Below are 7,381 nucleotides of genomic sequence, written 5' to 3'. Positions count from 1 at the left end.
TTTGTCTCGTCGGGATCAGGGCTGAATTGCTCTTGGGTGCCCACGCGCATTCCGTCATGACACACATCAAACGAGAAAGCAACTTCATACACCCGTCAAGACGGCGGCAAACGAGGCAGCTGAAGCTCTCCACTGCATCAACATTCAAAGCACGCAATGCTGGCGCTGCTAATGACGATATTGATTACTAAAGAGGCAAATGACTTGTGCTAATGAAGGTGTTTGCGGCTAATCTGAACAAACCAAGGGTTCTCCAACTTTACTCCAGGGTAGAGCCCGACGCGTCGTATTAGCGCATCATTTAAAACACGCCGGAGCGAAGAGCCTGAATTAGATGCAGACATGTGTTTATGGAATTCTTGTCCATTCATCCGCAAGAGTATTTCTGAAACAGTTCTAGTCCAGGATTGTCTGACGGGGTTGACGTCGTGGCTGTTGGTTGCTTTTTCCCTCAAACCATCGGAGCATGCCTTTGTTGAGGTTGTTCAGCGAAAGACATGTTCCTAGCTAGCACGCGCGGTCTTTTCTAAGGAAGCGTGCAAGCGGCCGAACATTTGATACGTTCGGCCGTTCATCCAAATCGAGGCGACTCCTACCTGAAAAGCAAACATCTGCGCTTTGAAGCTAACGCTCGAGTATGCACCGGCCGTCGAAAACGCTTTAGTCTCACCCTGCTCAGAACCTTTGAGGGCTTTTTACCTTTTGAAGAGCGATAAATGCGTTTTGTATGACTGCTTTTTGAGACGCTTAACCAATCACCCCTGATATCGGTCATTTCTGGATATTTAATGTTTTTCTGTGTATGGGCAAAAAAAATGCGTGCGGATGCAGGCAGGAGGGCAAACGCGGGGTCGCGCGGGGAGGGGACGCCCAGGACATGAAAGTCAGCCGTAATGGAGATAATAGGCACAGGATGGATGGGTGCGGGCCAGTAAATTAATGGGACCTCCTTGACACAAAGTCCATTTGTTAGTTTTGAAACGTTGTGACAGTTAATTACTGGGGCTAGGCTGCCGTGGACCGCTCCACTTAGGCGGCCTGTGCAAAGAAAAAAAAAAAAAAAAAAAAAAAACATTTGCTGCTGGTGTGTCGGGAGACAGAGGAGACAGCTTCCGACGCTGCGGTTTAAGTGTGTAGGCGGCCAGGGAATCATCGGAGCGGAGGTCGGTCGCGAGCCTTTTTATGCCTGCAGGCTTATCTGCGCAGACCTGTCTCTCTGCACCGTTTGCAACTACTAATTATCTCCTTCGGAGACGTTGTGGAGCATTATTTTCCCGCCAAATTTACAATGGCCAGAACCCAATGCAGGAAATTTAAAACCGTGCTGCGCAACATGAGATGTGCAATTCAAAGCGCCGCTGGAGCCAAAGTGTCCATTCAGGCAGGATTTGATTTCCTCACAATCAACCCCCTAGTATTAGTATTTTATGGAACTCAGCCCCCCATTAATTTAGCCTGCTCTCATTTTTTCCTTTGTCCAGTCCAGCACCGTGCCACGAAACGGTGATTGGCTTGAATTGCCTCTTTCGGCAGTCACACCGGCGACCTGGAAACGTCCCCGAAAACGTGGTCATTAACATCATTCCCACTGTGCTTTTCTGCTTTTGACATATCACAACGTCAGTCAACAAAAGGCAGAAATATTTGCATTATAAACTGCTGCCTTTGTACTCGGTCCAACATGCGTCAGGGTCAAAATGACAACGAGTAGTAATTGTCCAAGTGAGCGTTTTTGTGCTGTGGTGGCGCCTTCTCAAATGATTAGGATTCTCTGTTACATTCGACTTACATGCAAAAATTCTCAAAAAAGCAACGCTAGATGATGAATTTCTTTTTATTTGATCTTGTATTTGCCATAATGCGTTTTGTGTCTACAATTGCTTACTAATGAGGCTCAAATGTTTGCCGTATGTCAGAATAGGCAAGGATCCCTGCAGCTTGGTGAGTCTTTTAGTTTTGAAACTCTCTTTTGCTTGTGTCTCCTTAATTGTATTTATGATGCCCCCATGGTTAAGGCACACTGACCAGAAAGAGCACAAGGGACTTTTGTGGCGAGACAATTTGAAATCAATTCTTGTGACCTTGAAGGGGCAGAAAGTTCCAAGTTTCACTTTGCGTGGAGATATACCGACAGAAATAAGGAAGGCATTTCAGTTATTATTCATCAAGCACTTCAGATCCCAAACGCCGCTGAGAGTCCGCCTCCGCCTCCTCTTCCTCCGCGTTAGAGAACCAAGCAGGAAAGTATACCGATGGGACTTGCTCGGAAATTGTTACGTGAAAAAAATAAAATGACAGAGTTACGTTAATCAATGGATTGTTGCCTCAGGACTGTACTGGCAAAAACGTTTGTTTATTAAGAGCAACGTTTGAATACGTCTATATTCATGAGTGGCATATAATCTTTAATACAAAAATGCAACAGGGGCTCGCTACGGAAAATTGCAGCCGTTTGGGTCGGGCAGATATTTAGCAGTTCAATTCAACTGTGAGATCTAATTAAAAAAGATTCTGACGATAAGTGAGTTCAAAACAATAATGATTCTTTTGCGGACGTTGAAATTGTAGGCCGAGCGCAATCCGGGAGACGCTTTGCCATCCGAACGCCACCTATGAATTCCCCACGGACACAAGTAATAACACTGATTACTGACTTGCCGTATGTCTGAATTGGATATTTCCCTCCTGAATAAAATCATAGGTTGGCATCTTTTTTCGCTTGCCTTTTGAAGAAAAAAAAAACCCGCACACATTACCAACCCCCCATTATGTATTCTCTTTGCACCTTTTTGGCATCAATGAGGATAAAATCACAGTGTAATGTCAATGCATTTATGCATGAGTGCCACAGCCAGCTAATTATGTCGATGCTATAATGTGCAGACGTATTTGAAGACACTCTTCAAATTTGTTCACTTTAAGAGCGACGGTACGATTGGCAATCAATGATGTTTCACCTCCATCCCCTGCTATCCATTTTCGGGATTTATAACCACGCACGGCAACACGCCCGCGTGCACTTCAATAGCATCCGTCAAAGCCCTGCTTGCTATGATCAAATGTGGTGTTTTCTATTTTATTGCGTGTGGACTTGCCGTTTTTACTGCATGAAATGTTTTCCTCCGCTTTTACGGACGGTTGACAAATGATCCTGGTTAATGTACAATTGTGTCTCCTAAATGAAACACTGTATAGTCACTTAAATGGTCAGGGTTAACTAAAGGAGATGATTCATGGTTTAACAGTGGTTAGCCACGATATCCAGCCGGTCGCGGCTGCAACCTTGCAGCTTAGAGGCTAGCATCAGACATTTTTTTTTTTTTTTTTTAACCAGTTCAGAGTTGCTTGAAAATGTGCTGCCAGCTCAGCTCATCCAAATAATGGCTTCAATTGCATTTGCTTTGTTGTGGCTTTATTTGCATTGTATGTCTTGTAAACCACGGGCTTTTAATTCCAAACATTTGATCGGCTAGTCAAGTGTCCTATACCAATGACGCGCTCTTGGGATGTGCAATCTGCACTAATGTAGCCCTAAACTCTTCATTCACTCTTCTGCATCTGGTGAGCGAACGGTTTGACTGCAAATGAGATTCTTGAAGCTCCTCCGAGTAGAATTGCCGCTATTAGGAAGAGGTCACTTGAGGGCTTGCATGCACATTTTTGCAGAGTCACACAAGATTTGATTCAATCTGTCCCGGGACTGCCCGGGGATCCCTTTAAACTGCGGACATTCGCTCACCCTGAAAAGGGACGCCATTACTTTCAATCGACAATTAAATAATACTCTGCATACCGCGCATTCGGCATGTGACGGTTGAAGGCGATGCTTTGCGGGGTGGGCGGCGAGCGGGGTTGAGTCGGGCGGCCCTGAACCCCAGCGGCGGGAAGCCGTAAAATGGGAGATTGATAGCTTCCTAATATGTCCACAGCAACCTCTTGTTAAAGCCCGATATAATTCCTGCCTCAGCCCGCGGGACGACGGCATCTCCTCAAACTCAAACTCGCGCTCTCGAACAAAGCCGGGAGATCGGAGAAAAAAATACAATCATCAAAGTGCAGCTGGAAAGGATCTTGCATCCATACACTTCAACGCAATTCATTTAGATTTTGATATCACACATCAAAAATATGAGTTGGGTAAAAGTTTCCCCGGGGGATTAATCGAGTCCTACGCAACTATCGCGTCTATTTCTTTCTCGTCCAAGGATGTCGATATAGTAAGAACGGTGACATCGATGCGACTTTAGAGGGGGCGCGGTTCTCTCGTATCTCCCTCCGCCAAAAGTCTGTCACCGGAGCTAGTTGACTCCCAGTGTAAGCAGTTTTGCTCTCTAATGCCACACTCATGCACAGAAATGTCACTCGCCGAGTGGTAATGGTGTTTTTTGACCTCTTTGGCACTGACATTTACAAATATTTGCAAAGGCGAGGGCTTTTCGCCCCGGGGTGTCGCGGAGAACGCTGCGAGCGGCCTCGCCATTGTTTGTGTTTTGAATTGTGAACTTAATAGCCGGGGACCGGATTAGACTCGGGTTTTCGTGTTTCAAAGGAAAGCGCGATCTGCTGGCGTTGGCGCTCGCCAGCATGGACTTGTTCTCAGCGTTTGGCCGTTGGTGGTTCGCAATGAGTCTTGGCTAGACGGCAAAGCATCCTGGGAGCGAGAGGCAACGCCGTGCCCGCTCAAACTGGCAGCGGCTTTGTCTGCTATGCCGCCGTAATGATGCAAAGAGGACAACAGCCAGAACGCGGAGGGGGGTCATATGTTCCTTTATCTGCTGCACTTTCTCAAGTTTTTAGTTTCTCGTACTTTGGACGTTCATTGGAGCAGCGGTTCTCAAAGTGCGGTCCACTCGGGGGACTGCAGGGGGTCCGTGAAATAATTTGGGTTATTAACTCATTCAGTGCCACGAACGAAAACGATCATCTTTTAAAACCGCGACCTTTGGGTAGCAGTGTTTCTACACTTTCAAAAAGTTTAAGAACACCCACCTGAAAATGCTTGTGCCAAGATTGCAATAGAAAGGTTGTTTATCATTCAAAACTAAAGAAGCAGCTTTCTGCCCTTGGAGCTTTGCCTAAGGCTAATTACCGCATTCCAAAGCAACAGTTGATTTTCCAAGGCCAAAAATCAACCCTTCTGAACAGTCCCTGACCCTAACCGTACAACGCCGAGAGACAAAAGCGGAATGCTGAATTAGGTCACGAAACGATTGTGTCATTTAACAATACGACGACGCCGATCTTCTCGGAATGTTTGCGGCGCTACGGACGAAAGAAAGAGGTCGAAATGAAAATAAATAAACAAATCCACTGAAAGGTTGAAGAAAGCCAGCCGATCGATGATTAGCAACACAAGTGTAAGCAAGAAGCACAAAGCGTCCAACGTTTTCTGTTAAGTACCAATGCAAACGCCGGGCTCACTAGGTCCTGCGCTATCGATGTTTGCAGCCCGGAGACAACGTGTATTGACTAGCGCATGTTACGCGGCTCGGGGACCACCTCGCGACAATCAATTGAAGTTTTAAAAAAGCAAGGAAATGATCTCAGTTTCAGATGAAGTCAGTCTTCTATTTTTCACGCTGCCGCTTTTGGCTTCTTTCCCTCCGTCTTTACAGGTGGGCACTTTCGGTCGTCACATATGTTAGGACTCATTATTCTTCACATATCACCGCTTGGACACAAGAATCCAATTACTGGCTGCCGAGCGTCTGATCGGAAAGTCGCGAGAGATGAGCACTCGGGAACAAATCAGAGCTTGGCCGCGCTTTTACTGTAACGCTTTACGAGTGCCTTCATTCCACTTGTTAAAATGATTCATCTGCTTCATCTCCATTAAACAGGTTTTAATGTTTGATTTTAATGAGTCATTGATTTAAATGTGACTCCTGTTGCTCTGTTCCCTCTCGACAATGGGCGGGAATGTCTTCCTTTTGTCTCTGCAATGCTCAAAATAGCTTGAACGCTTACATTTGATTTCCCCTTTACTGCTTGTACAGCACATATTCAATATGTCGGAAGTTGGGCCCGATCGATTAATCGGCCCATATTAGCGGGCTTTTTTTCCCTGTTGTAAACAAACAAATACTAAAGGAAAAGCTCTGTAAATAAAAACCTATTGTTTTGCCTGTAGTTCTTATCCTTATGCTGTGTGTGTGTGCCATAAACTGTCTTGTCCCCTACTCAGCAAAACGACAATGCCGATTGGATAATGATGACGCACACTCTTTAACGCTTTACATTCCACTTAATTATAAATAAATTCAAAACATTGTCTTTTTACTGCGCTGGAACCAATCATTGGAATTCCTATTGGCAATTGTGAAAAATGATTTCAAATGCAAGGGTTTTTAGAAATACATCATCCCAGACTGTACCGAATCAAATTGACAGGACAAGATGCTACTGCGCATGAGTCTTACTCTCTAGACAAGTCAAGCTACATTTCTACTCCATCAGATAGAGTCGGTCGATGCTGGGGAGGAAACAATGATATACTTAATTATGATTCAGTCAGTGCTTCTTCAGTGTGCTATCATCACAACATTCATGCTTATCTTGCTTGTGCAACGCGCAGATAAGGTGAACTATTCTGGCGGGAACAGCAAACTCATGTCCTCTTTTTTGTTGTTTGCCTGCCTGCCTGCAAGCTATTGTGTGCCTGTGCCTTAAAAGTTTTGTGTTTTTTTATTTTATTTTCTTTTTTCTACCTTGAATGTTGCGACGGTCGCTGACCTGTCAAAATGTTTGCAAAAAGACCTCCCGGAAAAATACCACGTTCTCGCCATTTACGGTTCAGCTTTTAGCACTGAAATAAGTTTTCGCTTCATTTTTTAGCGAGCGTTTTTGTCCTCTGTCTGACACGTTTTGCCACGATGCTCATTTGCCATTGCCCAAATAAGCTCTGATACTTGCGAGCTGTATCTTTGTCAGCAGACTGCTTTTTCTTTTCTTGAAAACGGTATCACGATATGCATGACCCGCAAATAAGATTAAGCCGATGCGCCCTCCTCGATTAAAAATGCGCTGTTGCCATAGAGACGCTGTCGCTGCCAAACGTATTCTGGTTCAGCTCACCTAACTGCTCGTCCAACCAAAAAACCTTCAAGGATGCAACGATACCGTCCCTAATTCATACGTCGGCTGCTGTCTATCAAAAACACAAGACAGAGATGCCATTGCATTAACACTGCAGAAAAGCTGCTTCTGTCACAAAGCTGAGGTCTTGCGCTTTCCATGAATATAGCGTTCCCTCACTTTTTACCGATTATGTGTCCAAACATGCAGTAATTGTGACCATTCCAAAGTACACAGTGACCTATGACGGCAAAGAGCCGTAGGAAAAGTCAAAGTAAAAGGTGTAACCTTAGAGCTAGATGAAATC

Source organism: Hippichthys cyanospilos, chromosome 22 (assembly GCF_059441005.1).
Source record: "Hippichthys cyanospilos isolate Australia breed blue-spotted pipefish chromosome 22, RoL_Hcya_1.0, whole genome shotgun sequence".
Classification (NCBI taxonomy): domain Eukaryota; kingdom Metazoa; phylum Chordata; class Actinopteri; order Syngnathiformes; family Syngnathidae; genus Hippichthys; species Hippichthys cyanospilos.
Note: the sequence above shows the minus strand (reverse complement) of the source record.